General features: G+C 46.0%; 1 protein-coding gene across 1 annotated transcript in view; it reads left to right on the top strand.

Moving 5' to 3' along the window:
* RAMP1 (receptor activity modifying protein 1) overlaps window positions 1-27,427 on the top strand; it is a 125,559-nt gene that overhangs the window by 28,962 nt on the left and 69,170 nt on the right. The window lies entirely within an intron of this gene.

Here is a 27,427-nt window from a genome sequence, read left to right as displayed (position 1 = left end):
TTTTAACGGGAAGGGGTTGGTTTTGTCGCGAAAGCAGAGCAAGAGTGTCACCACAGAATAGCCAAGGGCCCGCTGGTTAGGACATTCATCTGGGATGTAGGAGACACTAGTTCAAGTCTCTGCTCTGAATCAGGCGATTAGCTATTCTTGGGGACGAAACGCTCTGTCTCTCGATGAACTTTGAAAGATCTAGTTTTCATTCCAGTGCAGAACAAAAACAAATATTGAAACCTCGGTGTTTTTCATGAAACAGAATTCTGGTTTTCTGGCCAGTGAGTCCTCTCATGGAACTAAGTGTAAGGAAAACCTGGGGAGGAGGAGATGCATGGAAAAGGTGGTATAGCAGCACTAATCACAAATGATCCTTCTGTCCAAGTATTTCAAAACACATAAGGTAATTCTCCCAACGCTCCCTGAGATCTAGAGTAAGTGTCTTGCTCATACATCGATGGGGACAAAGGCACCCAGTTATTGTTCATGGAAGGAGACCTGGCTTCATATTGATTGCATCTGTTAACCTTTACGTAATGAATGGAGTATGTGCATTACAGGGCTGGTCCAGCACCTTTGTATCGGGGCCATCTGTTGCTATCTAGGTAGGAAGTGTCCAGGAGTCCAAAATGTCCACCAGTAGGGAAGGATGAAGGGGAAAGCATCTGTGCTCCCAGATGGCGGTCTGTTCTTCATGGCGTCTGCCTCTCTTGTACTCTCCTCTTTCTATAGGGATATCAGAGGCAGCTCACTCAATGAAAGGCATTTTAATCACCCTGATCCTCATGGGTAGGTACACTGAGTGTTGTACTTCCATAGTTCGAAGCATGTAGGAAAGAGAGGGCCCTAGCCAGGGGTTATTCCTTTGATGGAAGGAGATTGAGTGGCACAGACATATAGTACTGTCTTCCTAGTCTAATAGAGTCACAAATGTTTAGACCCGTGAGAGTTTGTCTCCTGCTTCTCTCAAAACTGTCTGAACCCTATTGCCAAACATAGGAGAGATGGGTTTTGGTAAGTCCTGATTCACCCACAGGACCAAATCCAGTTTACCTAACTCATGCGAGTAATCTCATCAGTGTGTCTCATGCTGTGTTTTATGTTGGTTCAGTATCAATCAATGCAGCATAACAATAGTTATCATGGAACTGTGTTTTGCAACATGTTGTAATTTGGCTCATTATTTCAGGAGTAGAGCAGCCTGCCTAGTGTCCATTTGTGCGTGCAGTTGTTTTTTGCGTGCACTATAGGGAGGCAGCTGAGTTTTCAGTAGCAGCTACAGTTCATGTCTCAGAAAGAGAGGTTTTCACAGGAGTACCCATGTGGGAGCAATGGTGAGAACAGCAAAGTCCTCTCGGTCATGATGAAAGTATTGCTATATGTGCCCAGTCTTGTTCAGCATAAACTGTTTCCTGTGCCACATGTTGGGCAATAACATGAAAGGACCCCATGTTTGTAAACCTAAACGGGTTCTTTAAGAAAAAAGTTTTCAGATGTTGCAATTGCAGCTGGTATTCCAGCCATGTGCACACAGACTGACTTCCTGGTGCAGTCTTGAAATTCCTCCCACCTAGAACCAGTGCTCTTCCCTCTGAGTTCCATGCAGGATCGACAGTCCAGTCTTTAAGGAGCTTGCATTGTAAGAGCCATAGCACAGCCGTTAGTGAGAGCAACAGGGGGGTGTATACACTAATACCAGTCTCAGGAGATATTGAGCCTGTGGAGTGCTGAGCCAAGCACCGTGCCTGAGGGAGCACTGTGGGGAGTGTGCTGTGATGTGATTCCTCTACCTTTCGGAGGGGTGGCATCACTTCTCCCTACACCAGCTTCAAGCTAGTGGGAAGGAGAGGCATGACTCACCCCAGTCTCCTCTTGGCCCCTGTGATGTATCTAGTGTCGATCGTGGCACAAATACTACCCCCCGCTTACAGATTGCAAGGACCAAGACTGTCTCGCCCCCTGTGCATGAAATCAAGGGCAGAGAGCTTTTGCACCCTCTCCCAGCCTTGTACAGATCTGTATCATATACAGTTCTTTTAATTAATGTTTCCAACAGCCCATCTTATGTGAGCAGCAATTAATGGCATCACTGCATGCTACAATGCTGTGCTCCACTCACTAGGCAGGTAAAAGGAACCAGACCTGGCCTTGCATGATTTGTTGTCTGCTGATCAGTGGGAAGTCTGTGAATTATCTGCTTCATTTGTAGCATAACCTCCATCTCAAGTCAGAGGGAGCAGTATCTCCCAGGATATGGTCTGTGAAGGATAAGCCGGCTCTTGACCTCCACGTGCTTCCTGAAATAACGACCTTTGTTCTTGTGGTTGGTCCCTTGAGCCCAGGTTTCTGGCTGGAGGCCCTTATGCTGGAAGAGATGACTTGCTCTCAGAGAGCAAAAGAATGCTTAATGGAGCAGTGTGTTCTGAGGATGCAGCATAAATGTTAAAGCCCTTTAGTGCGCATGCATAATTCAGAATCGGTGTATGTGTCTGTTTGCTGTGGCAGGACGAGTGCATGTGATATGGTTGCAGTGTGGAACAGAAGATTTTGTTTCTGAAAGAGGTTTCAGGAGCTTAAAGTGAGTCCTCCCTGCAAAACGCTCTTTGGTATAAGAGGGGAAATAGCAACCCCTGTTGCATGTGAAAGTTTAATTTAAATGTCTTGGTTACAGAAATGAATAGCACACACTCCTCCCCTGCCCAGAAATGGAGGAGTTGGTACAAGGTGCCCAGGTACCACTGTGACGGGTAGTCTAGAGAGAGATGGCCTTCACCTCCCCAGTGAGATCTTTGGGATTCCCATCACCAACTTTTCCCCTAGGTCCTCCATCCTTTTAAGTGAGTAGAACTCCCTAGGGAGCCAGGAAACATCTGGAGGGTCCCAGCTGACTGACCTGAGGCCTTTCTTATCTGTCCAAGAGTTGAGCTGTCTGCCGTTGCAGCACTCCCTGCCCCTGTAGACCTATAGGACAAGACCCTGGACTCGGTGATGTTTATACAGATATAGCTAGAAGCTATTTATCTCGATAATGAGAGCATCCTGATTAGGGGGTGGGTGGAGGTGTGTGTGTGTGTGTCCGTCTGTCCGTCCGTCTGTCTGTACGTCCATATATTTAAAATAAGGGATCTTATTTTAAGTCAGCAAGTTAAAGAAGTATGGGCTGGATGAATGCACTATAAGATGGGTAGAAAGTTGGCTAGACTGTCGGGCTCAACGGGTAGTGATCAATGGCTCCATGTCTAGTTGGCAGCCGGTGTCAAGTGGAGTGCCCTAGGGGTTGGTCCTGTGGCCGGTTTTGTTCAATATCTTCATAAATGATCTGGAGGATGGTGTGGATTGCACTCTCCGCAAATTTGCGGATGATACTAAACTGGGAGGAGTGGTAGATATGCTGGAGGGCAGGGATAGGATACAGAGGGACCTAGACAAATTGGAGGATTGGGCCAAAAGGAATCTGATGAGGTTCAATAAGGATAAGTGCAGGGTCCTGCACTTAGGACGGAAGAACCCAATGCACAGCTACAGACTAGGGACCGAATGGCTAGGCAGCAGTTCTGCGGAAAAGGACCTAGGGGTGACAGTGGACGAGAAGCTGGATATGAGTCTGCAGTGTGCCCTTGTTGCCAAGAAGGCCAATGGCATTTTGGGATGTATAAGTAGGGGCATAGCGAGCAGGTCGAGGGACGTGATCGTCCCCCTCTGTTCGACATTGGTGAGGCCTCATCTGGAGTACTGTGTCCAGTTTTGGGCCCCACACTACAAGAAGGATGTGGATAAATTGGAGAGAGTCCAGCGAAGGGCAACCAAAATGATTAGGGGTCTGGAACACATGACTTATGAGGAGAGGCTGAGGGAACTGGGATTGTTTAGTCTGCAGAAGAGAAGACTGAGGGGGGATTTGATAGCTGCTTTCAACTACCTGAGAGGTGGTTCCAGAGAGGATGGTTCTAGACTATTCTCAGTGGTAGAAAAGGACAGGACAAGGAGTAATGGTCTCAAGTTGCAGTGGGGGAGGTTTAGGTTGGATATTAGGAAAAACTTTTTCACTAGGAGGGTGGTGAAACACTGGAATGTGTTACCTAGGGAGGTGGTAGAATCTCCTTCCTTAGAAGTTTTTAAGGTCAGGCTTGACAAAGCCCTGGCTAGGATGATTTAGTTGGGGAGTGTTCCTGCTTTGAGCAGGGGGTTGGACTAGATGACCTCCTGAGGTCCCTTCCAACCCTGATATTCTATGATTCTATGATCTAATCCATCATGTTCCAGCATATACATTAACTACGAACTGATGAGGTTAGGAAGAAACATCACCTATAGATAGGTTATTCCATAATGTCCGTTACAGAGAATTTTGCACCATCTGATATTGACCACTCTGAGGGACAGGATACTGGTCTGACCTGGTGCGGGAGCTACTATTCTGGCCTGAAGATGACATTTCTAATGAGTGCTGACCTCTTAGGGGGCTTAATCATTACAGAGCGAAAACCAGCCTCCTAGGAAAGTATGCTTTCTACCAGCGGGCAGCAGAACAGCTCAGTATAAAGATACTAGGCTGTTGGGTATATTGGACAGGAGGATTGTTTGCACTGATTATGTTCAATCTGCATAGCACACATCTTAGACTTTTCCTAACTGAAATAAGTGAGGGCCCTTATTTCCTTTGGCTTCCTTATTTAAAATCCCAGTACCTTCCTACATCTCATTTGCTGCCTTCATTGGTTCATACCTCAACCCCTCACTGTGCTGAGGTTTTCGGACGACCCTTCAGGAATTAGCCCATGTGAAATAGTGGATGGTCTAATGAATTAAAATGCATTTGTATGCCTTCATATGCAGTTAAGATCAGAGTGGAGAGGGAAGTAAAACCTGGCAGCAGTCAAAATTCCCGCTCCCGTACCCATTGCAGACCCCTCGGTAATTTTTTCAGAATGTGTGGCTTGTTTTTGTTTTTTGGTTGGTTGGTTTGTCTTAAAGGCAGAAAGGATGGCTGGGGTAACAAAGCAAACAAAAATTGCCTTTTTTTTTTAAAATAAAGTACAGTTTATTTTTCTTATAAAATCACCTGACCCTGGGCCTTTGAGTCTGCATGGGGGGAGAGACTCCTCCTAATTTCAGCCTGTGTTTGCTGCTTCATCCGTGATTTAGAAGCTCAGGCATCTACAGAAAGGAATGTGTAGCCTGGCGGGGCGGGGGGGGGGGGGGTTATTTATGGCCCTTGCCATGTCCCTCCCAAGGTCATTCAAGGACCTTCTTGAATCAAAACACTAAGGTCCTGTATTAAGAGAGACAAGGCTGATCTTAAGCTACTTTATCTTCACACTGAGTCACCCCATCATTTTAGTATCACAGAAACTCACTAGCTAACATCCCAATCCTGCAATCTGATCTCCGCATGCAGAGCCCTGTAGAAGTCAACAGGCTCCATGTGGGTGCAGGATTGGGGTCTGAAACCAGGGTGTGGCAGCTTGCTGAGAACTGGGGGGTAGAGGGATAGGAGGGGGAGCAAGGGGATCTGTTGGGGGGGGGTGGGAAGCAGCCTGTTCCAGGTTGGGAAGTGGTGCTGGCACTTCCTACCTGCTCCCCAGCCTGATCCTGGGTGCCGCAGCAGCTGCTCCAGCCCCTCCACGTCCTGCTTTCATCTCTGCAAGTTTACATGGGGGCAGAGCCTCGGTGATATTTCCGTTGTGGAGGTGCTGTCCCCCACTATCACCCGGTTCTTCCGTCCCTGGCTGAAACGCCTCTGGGAGCCTGTTGTAAATCCTGGGGTGGATTCTTCTGGGGAGATCTCTCCTTCAGTCAGTCCAAAGTTCTGGTTATACTGAGGGGATGGGGTTGGAATTCGTTCCAAGGACACTAGTCCTCAGAGGAGAACTTCTCTTAGACTTGTAGACTTTAAGGCCAGAAAGGACCATTGTGATCATGTGATTTCCTGCACGTTACAGGCCACAGAACCTCCCCCACCGCCTTTTGTAGTAGGCCCATAACCTCTGTCTGAGTTACTTGAAATCTTGATTTGAAGACTTCAAGTTATAGAGAATCCACCATTTACTCTAGTTTAAACCAGCAAGTGACCCGTACCCAATGCTGCAGTGGAAGGAGAAACCCCCCAGGGTCTCTGCCAATCTGACCGGGAGGAAAATTCCTTCCTGACCACACACATGGAGATCAGTTAGACCATAAGCATGCAGGCAACACCCACCAGCCAGACACCTGGGAAAGAATTCTCTAGTTATTCAGAGCCCTCCCCATCTAGTGTCCTATCACTGGCCATTGGAGATATTTGCTAATAGCAGTCGTAGATGGGCCATATGCCATTGTAGGCACTCTTATCATACCGTCCGCTCAATAAACTTATCAAATTCAGTCTTAAAACAAGTTTGATTTTTTGCCTGCATTACTAATTTGGAAGGCATTTCAACACTGGACCTTAAGATAAATATCTCCTCTCTCTCCCTAGTGTTTATCCCTCTGATGTAGTTATAAACAGTCATATTTCCCCTCATCCTTCATGATAGGTAATTTTGACTTGAAAAATAAACTTTCTGGTTTCAAAAATGTTTCTGACAATCTGAAACTTTTCCCCCCAAAATGTGTCAAAACCAGCCCTAGTTTGTGAACAGCTTCAGTTTAAAAAAATCAGCATTTTCTCAGCAAAAAAAAAGAAAAGAAAAAAGTTTGTCAGAAAATTCCCAGACAGCTTTAATAATGAGAAGACTTTGAGCTGTATTTGTTAATTTGGATTGAACATAATTAGGGAATGGTTTTACCCTGGACGTTTTTTGCCATTGATGTCCAGGAACAGGCCGTAGTTCACATGGTTTTGTTTCTGTTCCCTGATTGGATGACTTGTAACAGACTCAGGTTTCCAGTGCAAAGACTCAGGTTATAAATTCAGAACTTGCTTTGTCTAAATGTTTTCTAATTTTCAAGTAAAATGCATTATTTCTGTGAGCATTCCTACCTATTCACTAGAATAGCCACAGAAAGCAAAACCAGACTCAACAAATTCATTACAAATTAGACCTAATAATCAGAGATTTTTGCATGGTTTTTATTAGATAATAGTTTGAGGTGTATGAAGGAGAGCACAAAAATGGGTTATTGTTCCATTTCTTTAAAATTGATTGGTTCCATGCACAAGATACTTACAGGTACTCCCGCCCCAATACACACATGCTCTCTCCACTCCTGTTTGATAAGCCCTTTTGCTTCTCTAGCACACCCTTCCTGCCCCTACCCAGCCCTCTAAATACTGAAATAAGTTATTTTAAACAGTGCTTCAGGCAAAGAGTTGAAAACAATATCTGAAAATCTTTGTATGAGAAAGTGGAAATTTGGAAGAGGAGTGATAGAAACTTCATTTAGCAACAATTTGTTGGGAGCTATTTCCAGTGGCGTAATTGTGGTGAATTACTGTGTACTTCTGGGGATGTTTTGATTGCATAATTTTTTTGTCTTAAAACATTTCAAATAAGTACAAAGCTGCTGAACCATTTCGGCATTTTCATATCACAGAGATGAGAAGTGACAGCTTCCTTCTCGTTCTTTATTTGCGAACACAGCACAGATTGGATTCCCAGCTCTTCTGGCATAACCAAAGCAAAACAAAATTAAATCTCTCCAAAAACGTGCCTACTGGTGTGTCAGCTGAGTGCAAGAGCTACTTCAGCCCCAAGCTCTGCCTAGTGTTAGGTCATCAGTCCTTTATCGTGTAGCTGTTCGTGAGGCACAAATGTGGTCCCCAGAATTAATTTATTAACCCAATCTCTTTCATGTGTGACTGAAAGTTGAGGCTAATACATCTCCTCCCTACTGCATCCCCACACAGCATCACAGGGCAAATTATGACCCTGGGGTCACACGAGAACCATCTGGATTAGTAAAAATGTGTTTACTGGTGTCTGTCGTTTGATATTTTCTGGAGCGTGGTTTCAGACTTCAGAGAGGAAGTGTGATCCAGTGGTTACGGCACTAGCCTGGGAGTTGAGCAATTGGATTCAGTTCCCTGCTTTGTCGCAGACTTCCTGTGTGACCTTGAGCAAGTCATTTAGTCTGTCTGTGCCTCAGTTTCCTACCTGTCCGATGGGGATAACAGCACTGCCCTGCCTCACAAAGATGTTGAGAGGATAAATACATTAAAGACTGTGAGGTGCTCAGATAATATGGGAGCATATAAGTAATATAAGACTTCTAGCATTATCTTCTCCAAGTCTCTATTTTCTTTACCTGTTTTCTAGACCTATTTTCACTTTGCATGTAGTGCAATAGGTATGATGGGATTAGATGCTTCCTTAGTTGGCTGAGCTAAACTGGTCTTCGTTGTAATTATTCTGAGCTTAGACAGCAAACTCCTGCTCTGCTTGTTAGTTATTCGTACCAGGCTTTGGTGAACCACTTTATCCTGCTTCCAGTATGACCAGACTTCTATTCTGGTGTACTTCTGCTTCCAAACTTGTCCCTAACACCAGAAAATGCAGAAAGTAAATAGGAAAAGCTACTAGTTACCTAAGCTATCTACAAACCTCCAAAAAGGTGGTTTTGAGTAGTGGGGCATGGTTGCATTGGTAATTCATAATCCTAGATCCTAAGGTCAGAAGGAACCAGTATGATCACGTAGTCTGACCTCCTGTCGTAACTTCCCCAAAATAATACCTAGAGCAGATCTTTTCGAAAAACATCCAATTTTGATCTAAAAATTGTCAGTGATAGAGAATCCACCACTACTCAGTACATTAATCCAATAGCTAATTATTCTTACCATTAAAAGTTTACGCCTTGTTTCTAGTCTGAATTTGTCTAGCTTCTACTTCCAACCATTGGATCATGTTATACCTTTCTCTGCTAGATTGATTGAGCCCATTATTGAATATTTGTTCCCCATGTATAGACTTATAGATTGTAATCAAGTCACCCCTTAACCTTCTCTTTATTAAGCTAAATAGATAGATTCAAAGAGTTTTCTAATCCTTTAATCATTCTTGTGGCTGTTCTCTGAACTCTCTCCAATTTATCAACATCCTTCTTGAATTGTGGGCACCAGACTGGGACACAGGATTCCAGCAGTGGTTGCACCAGTGCCAGATACAGAGGTAAAATTACTTCTCTACTCCTACTTGAGATTCCCTTGGTTATGCATCCCAGGATCGCATTTGCTCTTTTGGTCACAGCATCACAGGGAGTTCATGTTCAGCTGATTATTTACCATGACCCCCAAATCTTTTTCAGAGTCACTGCTTCCCAGGAGAGAGTCCCCCACCCTGACCTTCATTTTTTACTTCCTCTGAGTCGTTCTCTCCCCCCCCCCCCCAACTCTTTCACAGTTACACAGAGCCAGGAATTATCAAATGTTCCTCCTAGTAGAGTCTGCAACTACGAGAAATTTGGACCCCTCCCATTGGCGACCTGATCACTCAGGCTACATCCCCCATTCATGACCACAGCTTAGCCCTTTGACGTCTGCTTACACAGAAAAAAATACTGTCCTAATGTTATCTACCTTTAGGAAATATTATTTTTTCCCCTGGCAAAACATTTTGATGAAAAAAATCTTTTTTAACTTTGAAATTTTTCAGGTTTTTGCCAAAAAATGGAGAATGTTTTCAGTTTTGGGGTGGTTGTTTCTTACTCTGCCTCAGACACTGGTCATGGACCCATAGTGCTAGGTGCTGTATGAACACACAACAAAGAGATGATCTCTGCCCCAAGGACCTGACCATCAAAGTATAAGGCAACCAAAAACCTGAACATATTTGACATAAAAGCAATTGTTTGCGCAAACTCCCCCGCCCCCCCCCCCCCATTTTGTAGAAAAGCCACTTTTTGGCCCAAAAAGCATTTTGGGTGACAGTTTTTGACCAGTTCAGATCTTTAGCTTTTTAATGCAGTTTAGCAGCTAGAGGCATGGAAAGGACCTGGTACCATCTGAGCAGCAAGGACTTCACTCACGCCTAGTTTGCTGTATCTCATCACATTTGCTAGCCCACTCCTCTCTCCCTCTCTGCTGCAAAGGTGGATGGTCCCACTAGCCTGGGACTTGAGACCCTGGTTTAATTCCCTGTTCTGCCACAAGTTTCCTGTGGGACTTTGGGCAAGTCACTTACTCTCTTTTTGCCTCAGTTCCCCATCTGTACAATGCACTGCCCCGCCTTACAGGGGGATCGTGGGGACAAACACATCGAAGGTTGTGAAGTGCCCAGATATGAGGGCAATGGAAGCAATATAAGAGCCGCAGATAGCGAGGACAGGTGAAGTACAGGAAGTCCTCACTTAACGTTGTAGTTATGTTCCTGAAAAATGCGACTTTAAGCAAAACGATGTTAAGCGAATCCAATTTCCCCATAAGACTTAATGTAAATGCGGGAGTTAGGTTCCAGGGAAATTTTTTTCATCAGACAAAAGACACGCACACACACAGTATAAGTTTTAAACAAACAATTTAATACTGGTACACAATGATGATGATTGTGAAGCTTGGTTGAGGTGGAGGAGTCAGAGGGTGGGATATTTCCCAGGGAATGCCTTACTGCTAAATGGTGAACTAGCAATTGGCTGAGCCCTCAAGGGTTAGCTCTCACACTCTACAAGGCAGCAGGAGAGGAGGGAGGGCAGACAGAGACACACACCCTGTGTGTGTTTGAGAGAGAGAGATGTGCATTTCCCCTTTAAGTATGAAGAGTGGGGTCAGAAGTACCCGGCCTTGTTAATTAATCAGCAAGCTGAGACCCTACCGCAGCTGCTGCCTAAGGCATCAGCTCCCTCTGTGTGCCCCCCGCTCTATGGAAGATGGGATAAGCGGGGTGCAGGAGCAGAGGGGAGGGGGACACCCTGTCATTAGCCCCCCCCTTCTTCCTCCTCCCCCTCCCCCCACACAGCAAGCAGGAATCTCAGGGAGCAGCACATGGCAGTGGGGGGAGGGAAAGCTGAACTGCCTACAATGGATAGCCAGCAATGTAACAATGTTAACCGGGACAACTTTAAGTGAGGAGTTCCTGTACGCTGGTCCTGCCATCAGATTCAGCAAAGCCCTTTAAGGAAGAAGGGAAGCTTAGAAACCCTGTGCTCTCGTCCACATGGGGCCAGTCTTAAGTGTTTGCATCTGAGAATAGAATCATAGAATATCAGGGTTGGAAGGGACCTCAGGAGGTCATCTAGTCCAACCCCCTGCTCAAAGCAGGACCAGACCAAGTACTGTCCCTTATTTTTGCCCCAGAACCCTAAATGGCCCCCTCAAGGATTGAAGTCACAACCCTGGGTTTAGCAGGCCAATGCTCAAACCACTGAGTTATCTCCCCCTCCCCCCCAATAGCTGTGAGCCATTGACTGTCTGAACAACATGTATTTAATGAATTCTGTTTATTACAAACATCCTTTTGGCCTAATTCTTTTGAATGGGTGCTTAGAAAGGGCTGTGCTGGAGGTTAAAGCTGGCTGAGGGCACAGAACAAGTGGAAATGCACTTAATATTTCACAGATGGGCTAGCTCTGCTAATGAGGGTTACTCGCCACCAGCCCCTGAGTGTGGTTGAAGAATACGTTTGGGCAGCATGAGGTGTTTGCTTTTGTTCCTGCATATGGAACAGTCGGCAAAGGGCCCCCTCACTGTTCCTTCAGGTCCTTTAGAACCTTTTTCTTCCGGAAACCCTTCTGTCCTAACCTGACACCACTAATCACACATTTCCCGTGCCCAATCCTGGACTATTATCCTGGGTCTTGTTTTGTCTCAACTGGAATTGTACACCACTAAGGGGCTCTCTACTATTAATTGTACTCTTTGTATCTGTCTTTTTGGGTGGGGGTTTGGGTTGGATGGTCATGGTGGTCTCCCATCTGACCTTGGAGTCTTCGGGTCCCGCTGCTCATCACCTTTCTTTGTGGGCCTTGGGGAGGATGGGATTGCTTGCATTGGCCTTAACGTGCCTTAACATAACACTTGTTGCTGTGTACTACGATAATGACTAATCTAATCCCATGCTTCAAGGCTTCAGCCAGTTGCCTGCAGGGGTCAGGAAGGAAATTTTTCCCTGATGCATATTTGTAAACAGGTTTTTTTTTTCTGTCTTCCTCTGAAACATCAGAGGCTGGCTACAATCAGAGATGAGATAGCAATTGGGGTGGACCCATGTCCTGAGGTGGGTCAAAAAATTCTGTCTTACATGCCTGGCTGGTGTATCTTGCTCACATGCTTATGGTCTAAAATTTGGGGTCAGGAAAGAAATTTCTCCTCCCCCCCTCCACCCCCAGTCAGACTGGCTGGACTATGGGAGTTTTCTGCCTTCCTCTGCAATGCTGGGCACGGGTCACTTGCTGGTTTGAACTAGAATAAATGGTAGATTCTCTGTAACTTTTAGGTTTCAGAGTAGCAGCCGTGTTAGTCTGTATTCGCAAAAAGAAAAGGAGTACTTGTGGCACCTTAGAGACTAACCAATATATTTGAGCATAAGCTTTCTTTCAATCAAGATTTCAGTAACCCAGCCAGTGGTTACGGGCCTACTACAAAAGGGTTGGGTGAGGTTCTCGCCTTCCTCGGCAGCTCATAGACATAGTTCTAAGAGCAAACTCTTTGGCTTTGGAAAGCACTGGGATGCACCAAGAGTCAAGATGTTCCAAATCCCGCTCAAAGCTGAATGCTGCATTGCTGTAGCCATGTCGTTTGCTCCTGAAAACTACACTCTACGTGTAACGCATCTATCAAAGTGTAGCTTCCTAGGAGTGGGTTGTGCCGGCATATCTGCCTTCCCACATGTTTGCAGTTATGACAAAGAAATGTTGTTTGAATGGGAAAGCAAATGGATTCCTCATCCCTGTGCATGCCTGCACCCCTGGGACTCGGGATGTATGCCAAGTGAAGGGGAAATGTTTGTGGGAGCCCCTGTTAAAATATTGGCAGCACAGCACAGACAGGCTCAATTCCTGGCTCTGGTTTCTGGGAACCAAGCACGTTCAAAGTTGCACAGCTTTGGGTTAAACTCTGTGGCGTGTGTCCACAAATGAGACTTCCTGTCTTGGAGGACCCCTAAGCTCACGGGCCCAAACCTGCAGCCACCCCGGACAGAGAGGATCTGCTGCCCAAGTATTTGCAGAACCAGTGTGTCATGGGCTGTGACCAGAGGTCTAATGACAGGGGACAAGAATGGCATGAGCTTAAAACAAGCCACTGAAACCGTTAAATACCAGCCTGAGAGAGCCCAGTGTGATGCCCGAGACCCTGCTCTCCCACCAATGGCATCAACTTCAACTCCGTCTCCATTCCTGTTCGATTAGTGAAGTCTACAATTCTTGTCCACTGTCAGTAAAATACACATTCTGTTCAGCTTCCTAGGCCCCCCTCAGGGACTGGCTGGCTGTGGGTCTGAGAAATATAAGGGAACGTTACGGTTTCATCCTATACACAGAGAAATTAGATAAAAACCTACATATTCTCGCTGGAAGGTTGCTACATAACCCTACTTTATTTCTTAGAATTCAAAATTGAACATACAAGAACCCCAAAATAGAGAGAGACAAAGCAGGCTGCCTTCTAAAACAGAGAGGGGCAACTCTCCCTACCTTACTCCAGGCTGGCTCTTGGCAGACTTAACTCACGCTTCCCTATGGAGCCCCCTAGCCTGTAAGCAGGCCCAGGAAAACCCCATAGAATTTAAAGTGATGACAGTTTTCAATACACCACAGAACACACTATAAAAAGGTTGGAAGCATCTGAGCACGTTATTGGTGCTTAACCATTACAATAAAAAAATAAACACTGGTGAGGCCTTTTTATGCTCATTGGAGCAGTACTGGAAAGAGGGAGATGCTTTTAAAAGTATTTGACTGGGACATGCCTTATGGAGTAGTGGTGTGCCTTTTGTTCCCACTAAAGCACTCTGGGGGTTGGCAGAGCCCTTTCTGGTTGGCCACAGAGGGTTGATTGGTCAGATGACTTGAACCTGGCCCTCCACTTTCTTTCCAGTTGCTTCTACATCTCTTCAGCCTCTTTCTTGCAAAGAAATCCCTAGAAGCCTGTAAAAATGGCTGGAAAAGCGGAAGTCAAGCTGGGTTGCTTCTGCTAGTAGGTGATGCTATGCAAGGGGAAAGAGGAACTGGAACAACGAGTGGCATTTGGGATGTCAGCCACCAATGAGAGAATGACTGTCCACAAAAACAAGGCAGCCTGTCCCAGAAAGGACGACACACCATGGCAATGGAGCATGTACGGGGGAGAGGAGGACAAGGGGACCAAATGGCCGGGAAGCATGTGGAGGGAAATAAGAAGGTGGAATGGAACAGATGAAATGAAGAGCAAAATACTTATCACATTAGCCAGTTAAAGATACTTTGCATTCTTTCCTGACATCACTTCCCCAGCTGAGCAGTTGCCACTGATGTTTTACAATCAATGAATGGAAGGGGAAGTGTCCACCAGACAGTATCTCTAAGAAGCTGTGACCCGCTGCCCTAAAATGAATCCGTGAGGGTCTCAATAGCAGAAGTAGTATTTAATTTTTCAAATTATTATAATGGTTTGGTGCCAAGGCTGGCTTCTCACAGGTATGTGTGTGTGACTTGCGTGCCCTTTCCTTGTAATCGTCAATACTCTAAGCCCTTTAGTACGTTCTACATGATTACATCAATCCAGGACAATCAAGGCAGCCTGAAACAACTGGAAAGCTTTGTCACCCAATCACTCTAAACATAAACTGGTGCTGTGTTCAGTACTGAACAGAAAACGAGGGCTCTTAACGGTACTTCTCTTAATCTGCAATCAATATTTCTCGCTGCAGAGGGAGAGGTATCAAATCAACAATCACATACATCCTGATTTTGAGAAGGGCAGCCCAAATGCATAAAGTTGCACATACCTCTCGAAATGTCCTCTTTAAGCTGCTTGGACAAATGCATCGTGCAGATGATTTGTTTAGACTCCTGGAAACAGGCAGTCTCAACCAACATCACATATGAGCCCTTCTGTCCTGACTCTGTCGTTAGGACTGCTGCCCATTGTATGGTATGGGGCTATGTGGGGTTGGGAGCTGGGCAAATCTTTGAAAATACAGTTGCAGGGGGAAAAAGAAGGATTCTACCTGGACTAGCTTACTGTGTGAGCCCCGCGTATCATAGGATGATTAAGGGACCTAAATAATACTAGCTGAAGTGATGTGCAAGATCCCGTTCTCCCAACAAGAGCAGTAGGATGGCCAAAAAAAGGTCTTAGAACAAGCACATGCCGTTTCCTGGTGGCCAGTGTGAGCAGCACGGACAGAGGAGGGTCTCGGATTGACCTAGATAAGTGACTCCGTACCAGATGGGAAAAGGAGATGCTGTTGTAAGCACCTGAGTTTCCGTCCTAAGGAGCCTAGCCTGTGGATATGAGGTTTAGCTGGTTCATAGTGCACACAGCGGCAAAGGCAAAGAGAAATCCAGATAGCTAAGCTTTCCTCTGGTTTGGGGGAACCAAACTGGGAATTCTTGCCTGGCTCAAGACTGCATCTCTGTGGCTCACAGTGGTTTCAGAGTGCCTACAGTCATGTGGAAAGCTTAACACTGGAAAGAAAGCCAGCGGGATTTCTTTGGGGCAACAGAGAGCAAAAGGAATTTATTCTTGATTTGTAGAGTGATCCCCAACCTTGATTATACTGCGGCTTGATCGAGAATGAGTTGCTAGGGCAACCAGCACCACTTCGACAGGGGTGTTTGCTTAGAGCTTGATTCAGTGCAAGATGAAGTCAATGGAAAGGCTCAGTGGGCTGTGTCTCAGGCCCTTAACTGAGATGCATGGCAGGGGACTGTTTCCTGTGTGGATGAGAGGTGTGCCAGGAAGCAGGTTAACAGCTCATCACCCAGTTAAAGGAGGGCAAGACACAAAGATCTCCAGTGCTGCTGATCGGGCCTTTTCTATATGGGAAAGTTTTACAGGTTTAACCAAAGGTCTGAATTTACATCCATTTAGTTAAACTGGTGAAAACCCCCGTGCAGTACTCTTATTTCAGTTTAAGAATGGCTTTTTTGGTTTGTCCTAGTTGTACACATTTAAGCTAAACAACAGTCAGCCTCTTGGGTACTGAAATAAGTTTGTCTACACAGGGATTTGCACCAGTTTAACTAAACCAGTTTAAATTAAACCAGTGAAAATTTCTTGTGTAGACAAGGCTTGAGTCCTGCTTGAGACAAAGGTGTAGAACATATGCTTGGCTCTAACTTCGGCTTTGGTTCTTTCAGCAGCCTGCTTTTCTGGTCGCCAAGAGAATCTAGTGTCCTAGATGCAGTTGACTCACCTTCATGTAAATTCACCTTCAACAATGGCAGAGATGTTTCAGATCTCCCAGAGCCAGCCGAGGAAAGACAGCAGAGTAGGGTCTCCATTCCGAGCCAACATGGGATAGGAGACTCTGGGAGATTCAAGACGTCTTCCTGGTCTTGTTTAGAAAGCGACTGGTCCTTTCAGTCCTCTGATGAGAAACAAAGTGCAAAGGGATGCGATGACTTCAAACCAACGAATGGCTGTTTATCAAAGTGGAAATCTAAGGGAGAGAGAGCCTGATCCAATGCCCAGAGAAGTTGGTGGACAGATCCCTGTTGGATCCGGTCCAATGCCACCCATCCCTGGCTAGCTGCTATACGGACCTGCTGTTTGTCAGTTATGTGCTGGATAGCATTGTTCATGGGCCCACACATTTCTGTGCTGGAAAAGAGGTCGTGGTCTGTGTCTACGTGCTGTGCTCTGCAATCTCATTCAGGGACTGAGGAACAAGGGCTGCTGCTTTTTAGAAACAGGCTTGAACCACCTGGAAGTTTGGGGTGCAGGTCCCAAATCTGAATGTAGACATGAATTTTGCAAAGGTGCTTCCATCTTTCTAATGGGCCAAACCGAACCTGGCTCTGGACACTCCCAAATTATTGAGCTGTTTAAAAATCTGGCTTTGTATTTTGTGGCATAAGCTCATCTCTGCTTTTCATGGCAAAAAATTAGCTGTCCCTGTTGTGCTGCCCTAAGATATCTGCCTGCTCCCCTGGGTAGCACTCGAAGGGCCTGAATTTCATGCATGGAGCACCCACCCACTAATCTCATTGGACACCGTGGGAGCTGCAGCTGCTGAGCACCTTTGAAATTCAGACTGTCTTTCTGGAAGAGCTGCAGGTTTGGGGCAGTCAGCTTGAGGAGCTCCGAGCAAGGAAACCTGATTTGTGGACTCCTCCCACAAAGCTTAAACCAAAGCTGTGCAGCTTTGATCTTGCTTTGGTTCCCAGCAAACACAGCCAGTGTCATAGAATCATAGAATATCAGGGTTGGAAGGGACCTCAGGAGGTCAGCTAGTCCAACCCCCTGCTCAAAGCAGGACCAATCCCCAATTTTTGCCCCAGATCCCAAATGGCCCCCTCAAAGATTGAACTCACAACCCTGGGTTTAGCAGGCCAATGCTCAAACCACTGAGCTATCCCTCCCCCCCGTTCAGCTTGGCAGTGATGTGCTGCCAAAGGCCTTCCGCAACCATTTCAGCTTTGCTTGTCACACATGTTTTGCCATGACCACAAACTGTGGGGCACCATCGCCCCGGCAAAGCAGCTCGTGTGGGCCTCAATTCAGCAAAGCACTTAAACACCGCCTTCATTTTTAATTCAGCAGGGCGTAAGCACCTGCTTAGGCTTTGTGCTGAATAGGGGCTATGAAACGGCACACGGCTGGAAAGCTACCCTTAGTTCTTGAATGCTATTTCGTCATGTCGACAGTGCAGTGTTCAACTGGTCTAATTTGAAAAGGGGGCTGGGGATGAATTGAATGTAAACATTTTTAAATAAAGACTGGATATCTTGCCAAAAAAGATGCTCTAACTCACCCAGAGGGTATGGGCTTGATTCAAGAATCACTCAGTGAGGTTTTACAGCCCATGTTATGCAGGAGGTCAGGCAAGATCCTAACCGGTCCTTCTGGCTTTAAAATCTATGAACGCTTAAATAATTCTGAGCTTGGTTAAATCCTCATTTGGTTTTCCTTGATGAATGAGTACTGCTTCCCATAATTCCTTTGTTTTCTGCTCATCCTATTCATCTTTATTCTTGTTCTCCCCCCTACCCTCAAACTTGTAGGAGCCCTACCTGAAGATCAGGGCCATTGGATCAGATAAAATGAAAGGATTATAAAGATAAATTCCCCAAATTAATCAGTAGTGAAATAGGATAAAAACACTGTCAGAGACACATCTGAGACGAAATAAAGAAAGCGATGCAGGGGATCTACAATTGAAGATGGGGGTGGGATACCCTACAAAATCTGGTGGTTTGACACATGGGGCCCACTGGTTAAAAGGTCGGAAACAAAGGGCGGGAATAAATGGTAAGTTTTCATAATGGAGAGAGGTAACTAGTGGTGTCCCGCAAGGGTCTGGACTGGACCCAGTCCTATTTAACATATCCATAAATGACCTGGAAAAGGGGGTCAACAGTGAGGTGGCAATATTTACAGATGATACAAAACTACTTAAGATAGTTAAGTCCCAAGCAGACTGCAAAGAGCTACAAAAGGATCTCACAAAACTAGATGACAGGGCAACAGAATGGCAGATGACCTTCAGTGTTGATAAATGCAAAGTAATGCATATTGGAAAACATCATTCCAACGATTCGTATAAAATGATAGGGTCTAAATTAGCTGTTACCACTCAAGAAAGAGATGTTTGAAAATGCCTCGTGCTTGCATTACTTGCTAATTTGCAGAAGCAGCAGGACAAATCCATCTTTAAAATAATCATTATATTTAGTAATAAGCGCATCTGTATGTTAGGGTTACCAAAACAAGGTCTGGCAATAAGCATGTGGGATGTAGCAATAGTTGAGAATTACAATTTAGTGGCAGCTAAAGTCAGATCCTTGGGGAGGGTGGGGGGAAGATGATCTAGAATAGATCATATAACAAAATCTGCTCACCTGGTCAATGTGTCTGCAAAGTCCGCAGAGATCCTGAGATGCAGGGCACTGCATGAGTTCAATGTTGTTGTTAGTCACAAGCTTGAGAGTGTAAGGGGGGAGGATTTTTTTTCTCAGAAGGGCATTATTATTTCTTCTACTTCCAACAGCTGAATTCTTTGCACCGTGAATTGATTTGCTTCTAATTATATTAAAAAAAAAAAACCTGTTAGCCAAAAATATGGGCTCTCCCCCCTGTTGAATACAAGATGTATATTCTTGTAGACACCTGCATACAAGGTGCAGGTGCCCTCTGCTGATTTTGTTTCTTGCTCTCACTCTTTCACCACTCTGCTACTTGCTGACTTTCCCTCCTCCTCCTTTTTTTTAAGTTTCTATCATTCTTCCTTTCCCCACCTTTTCCCCAAAGCACAGCTGGCTTTAGGGCGTACACCCTTGGGAAAACCACCGGATGGCCACTCCTCTCCATCTGCAGTAATCCACGCAAATCCGTCATGAAATGATTTGACTGTCCACTCTGGTGCAGTTTACCCTTCTCTCTGGCTTTTCCTATGACAGACATTTACGGTTTACTTTGGTTACTGCTGATCTCTTTTCCTTGGCCTCATGGTCTGTTTAGTTTACGTCTACTTCCCTTCTATTCTTGTTCTATTGCTCTCATGATACCCTTCCTTCATTTTTAAGTTGATTTCTCTTCCTTAATGTCTTGCATGTCTCTCACCTGTATTTTTGCTTCTTTCCATTTCCTCCTTCAGTTTGATTGCTTGTCAAACTATTTTTTAGCCTCCTTGTTCTGCTCTTCTTCGCAGAGCAGAGCACAGGACTATGAGAACTTTTATCTCACTACTTTTCTTCCCATCTTGTTTCTTTTCTCCTTCCCTTCTCTTCCATCTAGCCTGGAGCTGTGTTTGTGTTTTTGTTCTTTTTGTACTGCTGGCCGGCTGCACTGGAAATGCTGCAGGGGTTGAGTATAAGATAGTAAGTTGACAATCGCGATGCTGCCTTTCTTGATGGAAAGGCCAAATCCGTGTTTGCTACCAAATCTGTGTTTAGCAGACCTTGCTCTTGGTTGGCAAAGCTGGAGTGGAGTGTCCTTACAAATTTCTATGGTAAGATGATTTCTGCTGCTTTGTGGTTGCACCTAGTAAATATATTATTGTTCTCAGTCAAAGTGAACAAGAAGTTGTTTGAATGCTCTCAGCCCAGCAGCAGGGTGAATGGCTGTCCTGTTTACAGCAAATTGACAGCCCCAGGGGCTGTTTTGATTTAAAAATGGATGGTTCACCCACAGCTGCTGGACGTGAACATGGAGCAGTGCTGTGCCTTGCCTGGTGGGGCTGTAGGAATTAGTGTACAGGCCCAGCCCCACCACCCTGCCTGGAGACATGCAGTTCCAAACTGTGACAGAATTATATTCTGCGCAGCCACCCTGAAAATGGCTTTGGACTTCCCATAGAATCATAGAATATCAGGGTTGGAAGGGACCCCAGAAGGTCATCTAGTCCAACTCCCTGCTTGAAGCAGGACCAATTCCCAGTTAAATCATCCCAGCCAGGGCTTTGTCAAGCCTGACCTTAAAAACCTCTAAGGAAGGAGATTCTACCACCTCCCTAGGTAACGCATTCCAGTGTTTCACCACCCTCTTAGTGAAAAAGTTTTTCCTAATATCCAATCTAAACCTCCCCCACTGCAACTTGAGACCATTACTCCTCGTTCTGTCATCTGCTACCATTGAGAACAGTCTAGAGCCATCCTCTTTGGAACCCCCTTTCAGGTAGTTGAAAGCAGCTATCAAATCCCCCCTCATTCTTCTCTTCTGCAGGCTAAACAATCCCAGTTCCCTCAGCCTCTCCTCATAAGTCATGTGTTCCAGACCCCTAATCATTTTTGTTGCCCTTCGCTGGACTCTCTCCAATTTATCCACATCCTTCTTGTAGTGTGGGGCCCAAAACTGGACACAGTACTCCAGATGAGGCCTCACCAATGTCGAATAGAGGGGAACGATCACGTCCCTCGATCTGCTTGCTATGCCCCTACTTATACATCCCAAAATGGCATTGGCCTTCTTGGCAACAAGGGCACACTGCAGACTCATATCCAGCTTCTCGTCCACTGTCACCCCTAGGTCCTTTTCTGCAGAACTGCTGCCTAGCCATTCGGTCCCTAGTCTGTAGCTGTGCATTGGGTTCTTCCATCCTAAGTGCAGGACCCTGCACTTATCCTTATTGAACCTCATCAGATTTCTTTTGGCCCAATCCTCCAATTTGTCTAGGTCCTTCTGTATCCTATCCCTCCCCTCCAGCGTATCTACCACTCCTCCCAGTTTAGTATCATCCGCAAATTTGCTGCGAGTGCAATCCACACCATCCTCCAGATCATTTATGAAGATATTGAACAAAACCGGCCCCAGGACCGACCCTTGGGGCACTCCACTTGATACCGGCTGCTAACTAGACATGGAGCCATTGATCACTACCCGTTGAGCCCGACAATCTAGCCAGCTTTCTACCCACCTTATAGTGCATTCATCCAGCCCATACTTCCTTAACTTGCTGACAAGAATACTGTGGGAGACCGTGTCAAAAGCTTTGCTAAAGTCAAGAAACAATACATCCACTGCTTTCCCTTCATCCACAGAACCAGTAATCTCATCATAAAAGGCGATTAGATTAGTCAGGCATGACCTTCCCTTGGTGAATCCATGCTGGCTGTTCCTGATCACTTTCCTCTCATGCAAGTGCTTCAGGATTGATTCTTTGAGGACCTGCTCCATGATTTTTCCAGGGACTGAGGTGAGGCTGACTGGCCTGTAGTTCCCAGGATCCTCCTTCTTCCCTTTTTTAAAGATTGGCACTACATTAGCCTTTTTCCAGTCATCCGGGACTTCCCCCGTTCGCCACGAGTTTTCAAAGATAATGGCCAATGGCTCTGCAATCACAGCCGCCAATTCCTTCAGCACTCTCGGATGCAACTCGTCCGGCCCCATGGACTTGTGCATGTCCAGCTTTTCTAAATAGTCCCTAACCACCTCTATCTCCACAGAGGGCTGGCCATCTCTTCCCCATTTTGTGATGCCCAGCGCAGCAGTCTGGGAGCTGACCTTGTTAGTGAAAACAGAGGCAAAAAAAGCATTGAGTACATTAGCTTTTTCCACATCCTCTGTCACTAGGTTGCCTCCCTCATTCAGTAAGGGGCCCACACTTTCCTTGGCTTTCTTCTTGTTACCAACATACCTGAAGAAACCCTTCTTGTTGCTCTTAACATCTCTGGCTAGCTGCAGCTCCAGGTGCGATTTGGCCCTCCTGATATCATTCCTACATGCCCGAGCAATATTTTTATACTCTTCCCTGGTCATATGTCCAACCTTACACTTCTTGTAAGCTTCTTTTTTATGTTTAAGATCCGCTAGGATTTCACCATTAAGCCAAGCTGGTCGCCTGCCATATTTACTATTCTTTCGACTCATTGGGATGGTTTGTCCCTGTAACCTCAACAGGGATTCCTTGAAATACAGCCAGCTCTCCTGGACTCCTTTCCCTTTCATGTTAGTCCCCCAGGGGATCCTGGCCATCCGTTCCCTGAGGGAGTCGAAGTCTGCTTTTCTGAAGTCCAGGGTCCATATCCTGCTGCTTACCTTTCTTCCCTGCGTCAGGATCCTGAACTCAACCAACTCATGGTCACTGCCTCCCAGATTCCCATCCACTTTTGCTTCCCCCACTAATTCTACCCGGTTTGTGAGCAGCAGGTCAAGAAAAGCGCCCCCCCCAGTTGGCTCCTCTAGCACTTGCACCAGGAAATTGTCCCCTACGCTTTCCAAAAACTTCCTGGATTGTCTATGCACCGCTGTATTGCTCTCCCAGCAGATATCAGGAAAATTAAAGTCACCCATGAGAATCAGGGCATGCGATCTAGTAGCTTCCGTGAGCTGCCAGAAGAAAGCCTCATCTACCTCATCCCCCTGGTCCGGTGGTCTATAGCAGACTCCCACCACTACATCACTCTTGTTGCACACACTTCTAAACTTAATCCAGAGACACTCAGGTTTTTCTGCAGTTTCGTACCGGAGCTCTGAGCAGTCATACTGCTCCCTTACATACAGTGCTACTCCCCCACCTTTTCTGCCCTGCCTGTCCTTCCTGAACAGTTTATAACCATCCATGACAGTACTCCAGTCATGTGAGTTATCCCACCAAGTCTCTGTTATTCCGATCACGTCATAGTTCTTTGACATCACCAGGACCTCCAGTTCTCCCTGCTTGTTTCCAAGGCTTTGTGCATTTGTATATAAGCACTTGAGATAACCTGTTGATCGCCCCTCATTCCCAGTATGAGGCAGGAGCCCTCCCCTCACAGACATTCCTGCCTGTGCTTCCTCCCGGTATCCCGCTTTCCCACTTACCTCAGGGCTTTGGTCTCCTTCCCCCGGTGAACCTAGTTTAAAGCCCTCCTCACTAGGTTAGCCAGCCTGCTGGCAAAGATGCTCTTCCCTCTCTACCCAGCACTCCTCCTTCATGGAACACCATCCCATGGTCAAAGAATCCAAAGCCTTCTCTCCGACACCACCTGCGTAGCCATTCGTTGACTTCCACGATTCGACGGTCCCTACCTAGGCCTTTTCCTTCCATGGGGAGGATGGACGAGAACACCACTTGCGCCTCCAACTCCTTTATCCTTCTTCCTAGAGCCACATAGTCCGCAGTGATCCGCTCAAGGTCATTCTTGGCAGTATCATTGGTGCCCACGTGGAGAAGCAGGAAGGGGTAGCGATCCGAGGGCTTGATGAGTCTCGGCAGTCTCTCCGTCACATCGCGAATCTTAGCCCCTGGCAAGCAGCAGACTTCTCGGTTTTCCCGGTCAGGGCGGCAGATAGATGACTCAGTCCCCCGGAGGAGAGAGTCCCCGACCACCACCACCCGCCTTCTCCTCTTGGGAGTGGTGGTCGTGGAACCCCCAACCTCAGGACATAGCATCTCATGCCTTCCAACCAGCGGAGTCTCCTTCTGCTTTCTCGCCCCAGACATATCATCTGGTCCACTCTCCGCAACGATACCTGTGGAGAGAACATGAAAGCGGTTAGTTACCTGTGTCTGTGTTACTGGAACCCGGACATTCCGCTTACCTCTTCTGGAGGTCACATGTTGCCAAGCTTCTTCACTGGCCTCTTGGCTCCTCTGTGCAACCTGCTCTATATCTTTAGAGCTTTGTGCCCCTAGAAGCCTATCCTGAGTTTTGTCCAGAAAATCCTCAGTTTCTCGTATGCAACGCAGGGTTGTTATCTGTTGCTCCAGACCTTCAATCTTCTCTTCCAATATGGAGACCAGCTTGCACTTTGTCTGTACAAAGTTGCTTCTGTCCTGTGGAAGAAAGACAAACATGGCACATCCAGTGCAGGTCACAACAGCTGAACCCCCCCCCTTCCATATCACCTTCCTACTATGAGCTTCCTCAGAGCAGTTTGCTCATGATGTGCCTCTCTCCGTTCAGGCTGAGGCATGGAGATCTCAGCAGAATGTCTCTCTCAGAGAAGCCACAGCACCCCAGTGAAGATTTAAAAAGGTCAGCAACAGATCAGAGAATATCAGGGTTGGACGGGACCTCAGGAGGTCATCTAGTCCTACCCCCTGCTCAAAGCAGGACCAATCCCCAATTTTTGCCCCAGATCCCTAAATGGCCCCCTCAAGGATTGAACTCACAACCCTGGGTTCAGCAGGCCAATGCTCAAACCACTGAGCTATCCCTCCTGTCCTGTCTAAAGCTATGCTGACTGGGCTTACCTGTGACTGCATTTTATTCTTCTTTTGTAGTGTTAATCCTGATTTCCTCATACCTGAGCTCCCGGCCTTTCCCTTTCCCCAATTATGTCTCTCTACAGCCTTCTTCCTCTTTGGTCACCCAGCACCTCTGGCTGCATCCTTAGTCCCTGTGTGCACTGTATCACAATACTCTGCATCTTTCCTTCTGTATGATACTACCCTCCACAGAGCTGCGTCGATTTATGCTAACTATCTGCCACTGAATAACAGATATCTGTGGGCTGATTTCACATGCCTGTGCCATCTGGGCTGGAGTACTGTTGGAACAGTTAGACACAGCAGTCCACAAGCTCTTCCACAGCTCAGATCAAGATGGGTGGTTTTGAGAGAAGGAAATTTGTTATCAATTAGTAAATCATTTCTGAGCATGATCAGTGTCAAGCTGTCTGGAGTGGCTCCCAACTGGGATGTAAGGGTCGCAGTACCACAACCCCCCTACAATAACCTTTTGACCCCCCCCAACTCCTTTTTGGGTCAGGACCCCAACAATTACAACATTATGAAATTTCACATTTAAATAGCTGAAATAATTAAATTAAATTTTTTTTAAAATCCTATGACTGTGAAATTGACCAAAATGGCCAGTGAATTTGGTAGGGCCCTAATTATAAGCAACATTAATGCATGCAGCAACTCAAAAGCATTTCATAACGTCTAAACACATTTTTATAAACCTAATAAATACCTATTTTAACTATACTAACCCACAGGTGAGCCAGACTGGTTTCCAGCTATGCATCTGTCCGTGGTCAGTGAGGCCTAGGGGCCTAGTTGGCAGGAGCTGGCATCTGGTCTGCCAGCGTCATGCTCAGATGGCCTGTATTAATTTTTTTCATAGAGTCCGAGCTCTCTGCCCTGTGTAACATTACTACACATTTTCTCATCCCAACCTCCCAGGCCTGGTCCATGCACTGTTATAGTGGTTTAATTAAAGGGATCCTTTTTATACTGATTTAGTTACAGCAGTGCAGCTGTGTGTGTGGACAATCTCTTGAATCCGTTTAAGCCTGGCTTCTATCAGTTTAGCTTGCACCAAGCAGCATCCCCTCTCACCCCTCCACCCCCCCCAAAAAAGGCTTTTTTTAATGTCGGGGACAGGACACAATTGTACATCGGTCTTGCAATTTTCAGGTCTCACTCTGCAATTTTTGCAACATACTCTGCCCTTGCTAAATTTGCATTTTTAACCACATGCTTCGTTTCCGTCCTTTTTTCTATTGGAAAAATACCAGCACCAGTATTCGGAGACATGCTACGGCCCCTCTTCCAGGCCAGACAGCAGCAGAAGCAAAGTCAGGAACTCCCAATGTGCTTATCCACCCACCTCGGGAGGTATGACCTTTGCCCTCTCCTTCAACCCATTCATCTCACTGAAGTATGAAACTTTATTGATGATGGTTAAGGGTCCTGACCTATTGCCTGAGTGAGAGCTACAGGATTAGATCCTATTTCTCTCTCTCCCCACTTTGTCCTTGGTTATTTATGATTTCTATAGAAGACATTATTTTTAATAATAAACTAAATCAGTGGTTTTAAACCTGAATCACAAACCTCTCTGAGGTCTTCAGCAAAACAAGGGAAGGACCAGACTTTGGTCACCAATGGCTGTAACTGGGGCAAATCTCCAATGTAGAGAAGGCCTAAGATATAATAAAGCAGACCCATTTGGAAATTCTAGTGTCCCAGTCAAATTAGGTGAATACAGCTTCCATCTAATCCATGGCAGGAGTTGTATCCTTCATGTTAAGGTTCCCATTGTGATTCTCATGGCGACTTAACCAAGCCTGGTTTCATCTGACTTAGCCGAGCTTGATTTCATTGATAGCACATGTGTTCTCCACCACGTACTGAAGAACTGGACGTCAGCATTCCATTAAGGACAACACTCTCCCCTTAAGCTTAAGCTTTTGCTGAAACTGTTCCTAAAACTGTACGTACTTAAGAATTTGGTCCAGGTCTTTTGAATAATATAAAAAAGATCGGGTCTTGTTACCGATGTTCATAAATAAAACCCTTGGCTGCTGTAGACTGTGGTGTCTTGCTGTAGGGTTGCTGGTTTGGTCTGAGTCATTCTAGTGCTGGGTTTCAGGTGGTCAGTGCTCATTTGTCCTGGAAAGAAAGCCTTTGTTCTGGACTTTGCAATCAAGTATAGGAGGGCATGATCAGAGCTGATATTTGCAAACCTTAACCCTGGTGAGTTTACTCTCAGTTAGCTGACGTGGTCGTAACTGGCCTGATCTGCACTGACCGTAAGTCATGATTTGAATCGTCTCATTTCATTCAGTCGTTCGCAATCGTGTTCAAATGTGGCAACTTTCTGTAGTGTAGGCCAGGCCCCTGAGTGCGTCGGCACACCACGTTCAACTTACCCTCCCATCATGTGCTGACTAACAAAGGGTGACCTGTTTTGGAAACTGGAACCAAGCCTCTCTGGCTCCTACCACACACCATGAGCCGGGGGTTGCCATCCAAATACTGAACACGGCTCCCCAACCATAAATGTCATGGAAAAGCAACATGTTCACATTGATTCAAGGAACTGAAAACTACTCTTATGCAGAATCCGAGTGATTTATAGAACTTGATTTATGGAACTCCCTACTGCGTGCTGCTCTGGAGGCAAACAGCGTGGTAAGGTTCTAAACAAGATGAGACATACTGGTATGAATTATTCTAGCATCTGCTGCTATTATAAAGTAGATAGGATAAAAATGGCAAGGGCTATC

The sequence above is a fragment of the Caretta caretta genome, chromosome 11, assembly GCF_965140235.1.
Source record: "Caretta caretta isolate rCarCar2 chromosome 11, rCarCar1.hap1, whole genome shotgun sequence".
NCBI lineage: Eukaryota > Metazoa > Chordata > Testudines > Cheloniidae > Caretta > Caretta caretta.
Note: the sequence above shows the minus strand (reverse complement) of the source record. Positions and strands in the feature narration are given on the sequence as shown.